The 11,921-nt window shown below is 43.9% G+C and overlaps 1 long non-coding RNA gene across 1 annotated transcript; it reads right to left on the bottom strand.

Annotated features, from left to right (window-relative positions):
• Positions 1–686: 686 nt before the first annotated feature.
• On the bottom strand, positions 687–6,833 carry LOC129604585 (uncharacterized). The gene is made up of 3 exons (XR_008695604.1): positions 6,525–6,833; positions 1,027–1,320; positions 687–764 (listed from the first exon to the last, which is right to left on the bottom strand). It is a non-coding gene; the product is annotated as an uncharacterized LOC129604585 (long non-coding RNA).
• Positions 6,834–11,921: the final 5,088 nt, after the last annotated feature.

Here is an 11,921-nt window from a genome sequence, read left to right as displayed (position 1 = left end):
CCTATTATGTGCTAAACTGCATTAAGAAATGAGTGAGGATCAAGTTTGTACACGTAGCAGAGTTGAGTCGGGGGTTTTGTCATTTGAAGCCCACACAGACTGAGATGTTTGGAATATGAGCGAGCGTGTCTCTGTCGCTCCATCTTTCGCTGCAGTGGATTGAATTGAAAACGTCAATAATAATCCCCTTCAGAGTGACGCGACAGCGACATCCTCTCTCGCTTCATTTATTAGCACGGCCCTGGTGACAGCAGAGCCCTGGCAACCTAATTATCCGCCATAGCTGACGGTGGTTTAGTCTCAAAGGCTTTGTCACAATACAACAGCTGTATTGTGACGGAGACGTATAAAGGAAGGAGCGGGAACCAAAGCGACACAAGTGGAATCACTTAGCGCCACAGGCTGTGATTTCTAAGTTTTGCCCGGTTCCCTCAATTTGGATTTGTGGGCTTTTGTGTGTGAGATGCAGACAAAAGAGCAACTAGCTGTGTCTCTGCTCCCAGGAGGCCGTAACTTATGGCGGATGAGAGAACGGATGGAGGCGTGTGAGTCGCGGGGTCGACTCCAGGGTCACCGTGCAGTGACACGTCTTTGTTTCCCCTCAGAGGGGCGAAGCGTTGCCGTTACCTATTGTTTTATTAGAGAACTGTACAGTTATATGTCCAATTAAGCTGTGTTTACATACTGTCAGCCTTGAAGACGAACGCCCCACTGCGTTCACCAGGTAGCTGCTTGTTATCTGGTCTGCTGCGTCCGAGGATGACCTTAACGGAGCACAGGGAACGAATCAAGACAGGGAGGTCCAAATCACAGCAGTTCACATTTAAAATGCTTAAATCCTGCACTTGAATGATAATTGTTAAGTAAGAGTAAAAACTAGATCTGTGTTATGAAATTTGCATCAACTGGATTTAGCCTGATGAAGCTTAAAGACATGAAACAACACGATTGAACACAATTCAAAGCGATGAAAACATGAAACTCATCATCTGTGGTGTGGGTCTGCTTGGTGACTGAACCTAATACCTCGTTATGTGTGATGTAATTCCTCCAGGCACATTATTGAGAGCTGACAGTCTTCTGATTGTTGCCGTTGCTGCTTCTGGTGAACAGCTAATGACAAATCAACCAGATTGTACCGGCGTCCACACAACGCAGCTCTCTGCGAACGTGCCAGGCCAGCGTTGAATAAGACTTGTTTTTATGGTGACACGGCGTGGGCGGCGCTTCTGCGGCCTCGCACGGACGCGCAGCAGGAAGGAGCTGGTCGAGGCGTCGGAACCTGGAAGTTCTGGTGATTGATTCCTGCGCAGGACAAGGCTGCGGAGTTGAAAGAGAATAACGGCGCGTGATAAAAGAGGAATAGTTTGCTCCACGGCAAAAACAATCATAAATCTTTGAGTTTCGCTCCATATGAAGGCAGTTATTGATTTGCTTTTGAAAGAACCCTATTAAGTGGCAATTTATATATTGGAATAACCCTCAAAGGAGGACATGAATCAAGAACTGTAATACGGCTTCTCCTTTTTCAGTAGTTTGCTCAAATCTTCAGCCGAGAAATCAACATTTACTCCTTGATATGAGGAAGGCAGGTGACATAGAGTACTTAGAGTACTGTATGTACTCGAGTAAAAAAATCAGTTACTCCCAAGAACTCACAAATTCAATTATTCATCCTTTTTATTTTTTCTCAACTAAATCCAGGTCTAAGTGTTTAAGCAGGTAAGTGATTTAGTGCAGTCGTCCTTTTGCTCATTTAAATCCTCCAGTTATTATTGGCCTACCTCAGGATGTTCCTAGATTGTGTGTGTGTGTGTGTGTGTGTGTGTGTGTGTGTGTGTGTGTGTGTGTGTGTGTGTGTGTGTGTGTGTGTGTGTGTGTGTGTGTGTGTGTGTGTGTGTGCTCGCTGTGTGCTTTATTTCAGCAGGTTTACACACAATAGTTTCTAAAGAGTCTTCAGGGAGCCAGTGCCCAAATTCTCTCGACTTCCTCCCTCTGGTTTCTCTTCATAATTAGGAGTCTTCTGCCTTTTAATAAGGATTTTTGGAGAGGAATGCCAGGAAGTTAAATCTAGTCTTGGCTCCTTTACCGTTTGGCAGAGCATGTAGAACTAGCAAAAGGTCCTTTTTTTTTTCTTTGAATTTATTGAACAGCTGTGACTCAGTAGGTCGAGCAGCTTGTCAACACATTACAGGGACGTTCGTATGATCCCCAGGTTCATCCTTGGACCAGATATAGAACCTCTGCGGTTTTCTGATGGATTCAGTTCATTACCGGCATTAAAATGTTTTATTGGTGTGATGTGAACAGGTTCAATAGTGTCAGTGAAGTAACCTGTTCAGATCACACCATGATGAGCCTGACACCCGTTTAAAGACAAGCAGCTTTGGAACCTTTCACATTGGTGATGTGGGTTGAAACCACGGTTGGACCACTAGAAATAGATGCCTGGAAGAAAAAACTAACTAAAACATGGCCACCGTTCACACCGATGACAGCTTCGAGTTGCACCTCCCCGTGCCCCTCACGCAAGGAGCAGAACATCCCCACAGATCGGCTTATTTATTATTTTTGGGTGTGAATGTGAGCGCAGGTTCCTGGCGACGAGCACCATCGCGTGTGATGAAGCAAATCAAACCGTGTGCTGCAAATACCGAACCTCACCTACACACAAACGCGCCAAATCTCCCACTCGCCCCAAACGCATCACATTCGAATAAAGACCAAACCCAGTCCTAACAACAACAAACTCCCAAGTGCATCTGAATAAACTCGCAGAATCTCAGTCTCAAAGCTCTTTGGCTTCTGAGTCATTGGCTTGAATATTGATTAAAACCCTCTCCCTGTGGACGCGTTCATCTCCACGCAGCTACTGTAAGTCTGAGAGGAAAATTAGGAGGAAGAGGAAGAGGGGCCCGATCGTGCCTGCGGGTCTTCTGGGTCTTTGTGCACACACTGCACATCAGCTGCCAATAGGTCTATTTGTATATGTGAGAGCGATGGGGGCTCTGTAGTGTAAGTCCAGAGGGGACTTTTCTGCTGACTCAGCGTGACCAGTCACTTAATGCCGCACCATTTGACATTTGGCCTTTCGCTAAATCACTGCACTAAAGCAAAAATATTTTAGGCGCTTATTCATCCACATCCTGCGGGGAACAAAAGCGCCAGAGCTGATAACGGACGAATTCCATTTTCTTTTTCCTGCAACGGCTGCAGGACGCAAAAAGAATCTTGTACTACAGCAAACGCATAGTTCATTTTATTTTGAACCCGACAAGTAAAACGAGTTGAAAACTTGCTTTTGTATCAAAAACGCGAGGCATTTGAGTAGGTCTGAGGTTGAACATGGTGTGAACCACAGGCACCGAGCCCAGACCACGACTAGAAAAGAGCCTTGCTGTGTTTGTTTTGCTCCATAGCTGCATGCTCTGAACTGGACCAAAGGGCCAAAAAAAGGCGAACCACCGTTCCAGACGTTGATGGACGTCTCACTTCTAAGGTCCACGTGTGAGGAAACGAATGATCGCGTGTAAAACACATCCTGTGCAGATGACAGCGAGTTGTACAGAGCTGTCCTGGTCCAGGCTCATCCAAGAGGAGCAGACAGAAACTCTAATGAGCAGCTATCAACCAGTGTGTGTCGGCTCGACGTGATTATTTAAAACCACCTTTAGCGAAAAAGATCTTCATCATTTTTACACTCGAACCACAACATGGACTGTGATCTGAGCACTCGCACACAAGGGATCGACCTCGCTGGACATCTTGGAGACACGCGCACATGAACGGGTGTGAATGATGACGTGTGCCATTTGAAAAACCAAGTGTAAACAGACGCACTGTCTTCATCTATTCTCTCATCTGCTCAGGAAACGTTGCCTTCATGCACTGGAGTCAGCATTTTCCTATTTACTGGTTAGACTGTGCATCCTGGCTTAGGGTAGTAGTTACTTACTCCCATGTTTCTTTTACTACTAGTCATCACATATTTCTGGTTTTCAAACTTTAACAGCCAAGACTTAGACGAGACATCCCCATTAAATGGCCAGAATGGAAATTCAGCTGCAACGTGGGATTGCCGAGCAAAGACCTAAATCACATAAGTAATTACCATGTTAATGAGGCTGGTGCCACTTTAGTGGAATGACTTTACCCTTACACAGTGTTCATGAAGGGTGATGCTGCACAAACGGGAGCCATAACACAGGAGGCGTGTGGAACATCCCTTCACTTCACATTAATCATTGCAGAGTTATGCAAATCACATCACGCCGCGTTTGGCAGACGCGCGAGCAACCCGTGTCCCACGGCTTCTCTTTTCTCAGCAACACGCATCTTAAAAAGCCTTAAAAAACAGCAGCTCCCTATATTTTTATAGAGCTTCAGTGTCACAGTTGAATGCTCTGTTGCGCCTCAGCTCAATTAAAGAGAGAACAGGAAGTGATTTTTCTCCAGGTGGGCAACGAACCATTGCCGTTCGCAAACATGTATGAAGGTGGGGTGAAGGATGTTGGGAAGTAAAACCCCTCAGGAGGATTGGAAAAGCATACCTGTTTCCACGACAACCACTGAAAGCATCCAAGAGGCAGGGGGGTGTGTTGTAAGCTGCATTAGCTTGACTCTAGCGCCACCTCATGGTTAATAGTTTGCCTTGAGGTGGTTAGATATTAATTGTTACAGTTGTTTCCTATTGATTACACACTAAAAGTGAAAGCTTAAACCAAAGCCTCAAGCTTATTTTCAGGTTTGCACACTACCCACGTTGTCTTACATTAGACACTCTGTTCAAAAAGCAGTGCTCATTTGGTAACTGTAGTCACTCTCACACACGTGAAAGCACCTGCACAAAAAACACAACACCAAACAGTCTGAGCCTCAGCGCTACAAACAGACCCCAGGTCAGATGTGGAGAACTATGCAAACATGGGGGCAATGAGAGTCAGAGTGAGAGGAGGAGAGAGAGAGGAGTCGGACATGGAAGAGGACGTCGGCTGTGATGTCGATGAGGTCCCCCACCACACACACATGCAGGCACGCATGCATGCACGCACGCACGCACACACACACACACACACACAGATCATTGTTTCTTCCCTACTTTTGTTGCAAAATTTCCGTACGGATATTTTTCTGTGACTAACCAAATCAAACTATTGTTTGATTAGTGCAGAAATATTATTTTTGAGTTTTACAGAAGAGGTCTGAGTAAATTAAATTTCAAAATGAAAACACAAAGACTGGAGTGTTTGTATATAAAGCTCATCACTGTGTTACTGGTGATATGAAAGGGTGATTCAAATGACACTTGTGTGTAAGGTTTTGTTGTTTTTGTTGTTTTTAGAAAGGAGTGTTAAGTTTTGATTGCAGTTTTATTTTTGTATGTGAGTTGTTTTGCCTATTGTTTACACACTTATAGCACTCACATCTGTACCAAAATGACAAACCGCAATCAAAAACTGAATCAGTGAGCAGTCTGCTCGTGTTTGTGCGTGTGTAAGGTATCATACGCTCTGGTGCCACCTGGTGCCTGTGTCTGCTGGGAACATTGTGTGTGTGTGTGTGTGTGTGTGTGTGTGTGTGTGTGTGTGTGTGTGTGTGTGTGTTTGTGTGTGTGTGTGTGTGTGTGTCAGCAATGGCGTAGACCCAGGGGTCAGGGTCTATTCATGCCACTTTCACACACATGCACAACAACCGGTTATGTCCCTCAGTGTCCACGGATGTTTGAGTAGGTGAGAGAGGAGTTCAAAATTAAAAGTGTGTTCTTAATCTCATCACAGCCGTGTGTCCTTGCCGTTAAATTTGTGTGACTGATTTAGACTGACAACATGTTGTAATTAATGGGTAAAATGCATCAATCAGAGAGGATTAAACTATTTTGTCCAAAAGTAGTTTTGTCATTTTTTTTACTAAACAGCTTTGATTGTTTTATTTAAAATGCACTATTCCGATTTTAGTCGAGTAATAAAGCAATAAAGGATAAATATAGAGTGAAATGATACTTTCTCAATTATATTTTACAACAATAATTAAAATGTTAATATTTTTAATAATTACTAATCATAACCAAAAGAGATTTGACATTTTGAAGATTTATTACAGCCTTTAGTTCAAACTAAATGTCAATAGATAAAGGTGATTGTATATTATTTCTCTTAGTATCTCAACAGCATCAAAAACAATTAGACTGATTTTAGTTTGTGAAAAAAAGGGGCTCAAGAGCTCTATTTGTTACCTAAAGCTAAATTAGGAAGTAAATACAAATGTATACATACACCGCACAGCCTCCCAGGTGGATTCTCACTCTTTGAGTTCTGCATCCAGTACGTTTTTCTCTGTGAGTGAATGTGCAGTAGAAAAAGGGCACAACTTCCAGCAACATTGCGTGACAAGACTGTAGAAAACACAGGCCAGTCTGGCGTCACGCTACCACACACACACACACACACACACACACACACACACACACACACACACACACACACACACACACACACACACACACACACACGCATGCATGGTCTTACTCATAGTGTCGCTCCAGGTTAAATTAGCTGCCTCGCCTCTTCTCGGCTGTTACTCTTCTCCTCTTGAGTTTTTTTTTGCTCAGTTTCTCTCTTCTTCCTGCACTCGTGCTGCAAGGCATCAGTCGCACATGACACAGTTGAAAACTATTCGCCTTCAAATAGGGTCATACATTCATTCTGGTGCCACAAAAAGGAAACCAATGATGCATTCTATGAAAATATATATTTTAAATCTAAGCCATTGCTGTGTTCATTAACCCGTCCACCTCAGCCAAAAGAGCTTCAGTCTGAGTTGAGCATCTTCTTTTGTTTCCCTCATTTTTTCTCACCACCACCTGAAAGCAAAAAACAGATACATTCAAATAAAACCTAGTATAACTAAAGTGACCCCAGGCCTGATTCAAATATTATAGTAAAGCTTCCAAACAAATTCAGATGTAAAATCAACAAACTGCAAAACACAGCTTGGTGATTTTCAGGGTTGTATAGCTGATTGTTTGCATCTAAAAACGTGACAGGAATGTCTTTACATTTAACTTGTGTTTGCTGTTTCACAGGCAATATTGCACACGTGCTGCAAGAGTAAAGCAAAAAGGGGCAAAATCTGCGTATGTGTGTTATATATTAGCAAAAAAAAATTAGCAGTCCCACAAAAATTCATTTGTACAAAACCCCCTTTTTTAAACTTAAAGATAAAGAGAAGAAATCTGATGGAGCTCAGTGTTGTTAATTAAGTCTGGTCTGTCTATTTAGTGAAACGTGAGGCAGCCGCGTGGGGCGTCAACGTGGGCTATTTGCAGCTGAGTAAGACTCTATCTGTGCAAAATGAAGTCACGTTAGCTGCCTGGTGAATGTCTAACGTCTTTACTACGTCACAATTTACGAGGGAGTTAATTAAGAGCGAGTTTGCGCATGCGTCCAGCTATGCTCATGCAAGAATCTTTAACGCCGATCTGATCAAAAGAGAACGAGAAGCGAGGCCCCGGTTGAACACATCAAACTCACCCAGCGACAACTCACGGGATTCGACCTGATGAGTTTTTATCACATTATTGTGAGACAAACTTTTAAACGGGCGCGAGGAAAAACGCACGGGGTGCACGAAATAAAATCTGTTTCAGCCTCAGAATGAGACGCTTTCGGCTTCTTACGCACGCACACAGATCCACGTTGTGAAGACGGGAGGGCAGCGTGTCTCACCGCCATGTGTTTTCAACTACAGTGACAAATAATAAAGAAATATTATACTTCGAAGATAACATGAATGTGGTCGATCCAGATATTTTGGCAAAGACAAACTAAACGGCGGGGATTCGCAAACGGCTGCGTAAAAACTTGCTTTAGTGGCGTCACCGCGCAGATCTGCACGTTTATAATCACACGTAGCATTTTAAATATTTTAAAATATTATTTGGACCTGTTTGTCATCGTCGGCCTTTTTCTGGTCTTCTTTCGAGGGACTCCCGACTTCCTCAGCACGGTGCAAAAAGGAAAGCGGGCGTGGATTTGAGCACAGGCCCTTTGTGCTGCGCTGACGAGCACGTCCTGACAGGGGTTAACGTACCGTAAAAAGGTTAAACAAACGGACATTCCCGTTAGAATTCATGCAGACACATAAGGCCTTATAAGTGGAGAAAGTGCAAGTTGTGCTCTCGGGTTTTAACGGAGCAGGTACGTTAATCTCACCGGGTGGTGTTAAAGTTTAGCCACGGACATATTTGAACCAAATGACGTTAATGTATTTAGTCATTTTATTTTGGATGGACTAAGTTCATACAATGACTAACACACATTCAAACGTGTTTGCTGAAGTTGTATCCATCCGCCGGTGCAACGCAGGACGGCTGAAATGACTGAACTGGCGTTTTCTGTTATAACATATTATTTTTCCAGCAAATAAGAAGCATATTTAACGAATCTCACCTAAAACATAATACAAATTTTACATGTGTCTGCCTTATTAAATATTTGTGTCTCTATGAAAATGTAATAACTGTGACTATGAAAGGAGAAAACAAATGAATTAAATCCTATATTACAGTGAGCCAACCTACTGTACCTCAGTTGCTTTAGCCCTTGAAGCAACAACACCCTCACAAGAACTCACATAGACAGCAGTGCTCTGCAGCAGCTTATCTTATCTGTGACTAACTATAACATAAAACCCTCTTCAATATACATTAATCAGATGTGATATTTATGGCGTTGCCCATCAGCGAAACCTCATCTGTGTGGACGTAAAGGTCCTATAGTTAGAACCCTTAACGTTAACGTTACACTGGAGACACAAAGAAGGTCTGGCACGTCCATTTACCAGCGTTAATGTAACATTATCCTTCATCAAAGCCGGGAGTGATTAGATGTGAGAATATAAAACAATATGTATTCTTCAAAGGACTGCATGGAGAAGCAGAATGATCAGGGAACTAGGTCACACCAGCCTCTGAGAACCTTCAGTGAAAGTGACACAAAGTGGACCAAGCAAACAGATATGGAATGAGACTCGCTATTCATATTAACCATGGTGATGGTTTCAATATACATGTATTTGCATAAGGCACCAATAGTGGAATTTCTCTAAAGAACCCGTTTTTTCAGTTTGGCTTTGGCCACAAAACCAACACTCTTTTTAGCCTTCACTTGAAACCGGCTTCCCAACATTTCTACTATGAGGCCGAGTCTGATATGGAGCTAAAAGTGCCTCATAAGGTCTGACGTTCATTGGCGCTTTTGACTTAGAGGAAAATGAATGACAGAGATTATGGGCAATTAAAGCCCACTTTATGCTGGCGTGCTGGCGTCACTGAGTCTGGCCAGGAATGCTCGCCTCCACTAATACTGTCAATGAGAACCAACTCCTCGGCATCAACTTATTACGTACAGTGAATTATTAATGCCAGAGCTAGCACAGTCAGACTAAGCTGCTTGATAAGGGGTGGAGGTGCAACGTGAGGGTTCGGCCTGAATAGTGAGAATATCGTGGTTAAACCAGCTCAGTATGAACTGTTAAAGCGGATGATTTGGGGGAATTTAAACAGGGGGAGGGGATTCGGAAAAGCACGGACCCAGGTTCCCTCTGCAAACACCTCTGATGATGGAAACCGACACATGTATGATGCACTGCCCTCTGCTGACCGTTAGAGGGCCCTCACGAACCCAAGACAAGTGCTGTGACACCTCTCAGATCTGGTCGCTTTGACTTTGACCGCTTCAGTCAAGCTGTGTACACATTTAAACGTGTGTGTGTGCGTGCGTGCGTGCGTGCGCGCGTGCGTGCGTGCGTGCGCGTGCGTGCGTGCGTGTGTGTGTGTGTGTGTGTGTGTGCGTGTGCGTGCGTGTGTTTGTGTGTGTGTGTGTGTGTGCGTGTGCGTGCGTGTGTTTGTGTGTGCGTGTGCGTGCGTGTGTGTGTGTGTGTGTGTGTGTTTGTGTGTGTGTGTGTGTGTGTGTGTGTTAGTGTGTGTGTGTGTGTGCGTGTGTGTGTGTGTGTGTGTGTGTGTGTGTGTGTGACCGGCCTTCCTGTCTCACTGCCTCCAGTATGATGGACTCGATCAAACCGCACAGTGAGCAGCTGCGAATGATGAAATGACACTTTGAATATCTGAATCCACAAATTAGGTTTTACTCCTCTGTCATTTAAAGGTCATTTGTGTTATGCTCAGTCAATTAGCTTTCTATAAACCATGTAATTCAGTCTCTCTTCCATCTCAAAGAGGACTTCTGTTTCCTCTTGAAGGATATTAAGTCAGACTGTAACGTAGAGGAAACGTACACGGGCCGAGAAACACCCACTAACAGCCCCTTCTATACATCCATGCTCAATTTGATGCAGCTGTCTCCCCGAGCACATGCTGCTGATATCATTTCGTGTGGTGAAACTGTATTCCAGCGCCACGGAGCCGCGGCGGTGGTGCAGCGCACGCCGGCCGTACGAAGCAAAGGGCACGCCAGGCTAAATAAGGATCAGGAGGCGGATGGGAGGGCGAGGAGGCAGAGAGAGGAGTGAGAGACGGCCCTCTGGGCCGGGGCCGTCGGCCTCCGGAGCAGGGGGCGCTGGCCGGGGTGCCACATCAGGCAGACGGCCTGCGGTGCGCAGAGAAAAACGATCTAATGTGGGACTTTGACATGTGCGGCGTCACCATTTGCAGCTCACATGCCGATACTGAGGGTTGGGTTCAAAGAGGTGGCTCCAAATGCAGAAATACAGCGATCAGTGTTACTACAATGTTTACTCGCTTTTAAAGCAACGTCTCATATGACATTAACAGTTCTTCATATTTTGGTTGAATGTAGAACTAAATGATATTTTGAATAAATGCTAAAAACTTTTACTTAACAGCTCCTTAACTTGTATCATATGTACATTTACTGGCCACATTCATGTTTGGATTAAATGCACTACACCTGTAAAGTTTTACTCAGCAGTTAATCAGTTTTTTTAGTTGAAGCCTTCATTTTTGACCTTTATTATTGAGGTCACAGTGGGTACTGGAGTTTATTCTTAGTTTGATATCATAATATGGGCCCCTCAGATATTAACATTTCCCCTCAAACTCGGTGATCAAGATATTAGAACTAGAACACAGTAATGGATTAATTTTCATACATTTTTTAGTTTTGTTGTCTTTCCATCCAATTCTACCATTTTGTAATTGTTGTTGTGGATTGTTCCAGAATTATGATCAGGTACAGGCTAAAGGAAAAATCAAACCATTAAACACCTGGATCTAGTTTTTAATCCAGCGCATTCCTCACAGGATTTGTTATATATAAACTTTACTTTACTTTTGGTCTTCATGTTCACACATTTAATACTGTATATAAATTCAGCAATATAAATAACACTGGTACTAATTAAGTCGTGATTTTCTGCTTTAGGTCTTGCGAAGAAATTAAGGAGGACAAACCCAGTTAAACGCGTGTCAGGCCCCGCGACATCCGTCTTTTTACTTAGCGCGATACCACGAGGCAGGTGCAGGAGTCCGCTCCTCCACTCACGGCTTATGTTACTGTTGTCTGCGCTGAGTGTGAGGTTGAAGAGCAACATTACCGCTGATCCCCTGTCAAAGGGTAAACCTAGCCCTGGGGTGGAGGGAGGGAGGGCGGGGGGGGAGGAAGAGTGTGAGAGACTGCGCTGAAGTTAAAAGGTCACCGCGGCTGACTCCACTGAGGGAAATAAAGGGCTCAAATGTCTTGCCATTTCAACTAAAGGGTAAAGACGCCCGCCAGCACGTGTTTAAATGTTGTAGATGATCTAATAATGATAATCCCGTCCTTAACCTGCGAGATAAGTAGGTCCGCCGCTGGACGCATACCTACAAACGCGCGTGCCTATTGTTGTGTTAAGTGTAAAGTTTAAATCCAGAAGTGACTCTATATGAACACATGGGTTTCATTGTA

Source organism: Betta splendens, chromosome 1 (assembly GCF_900634795.4).
Source record: "Betta splendens chromosome 1, fBetSpl5.4, whole genome shotgun sequence".
Classification (NCBI taxonomy): domain Eukaryota; kingdom Metazoa; phylum Chordata; class Actinopteri; order Anabantiformes; family Osphronemidae; genus Betta; species Betta splendens.
Note: the sequence above shows the minus strand (reverse complement) of the source record. Positions and strands in the feature narration are given on the sequence as shown.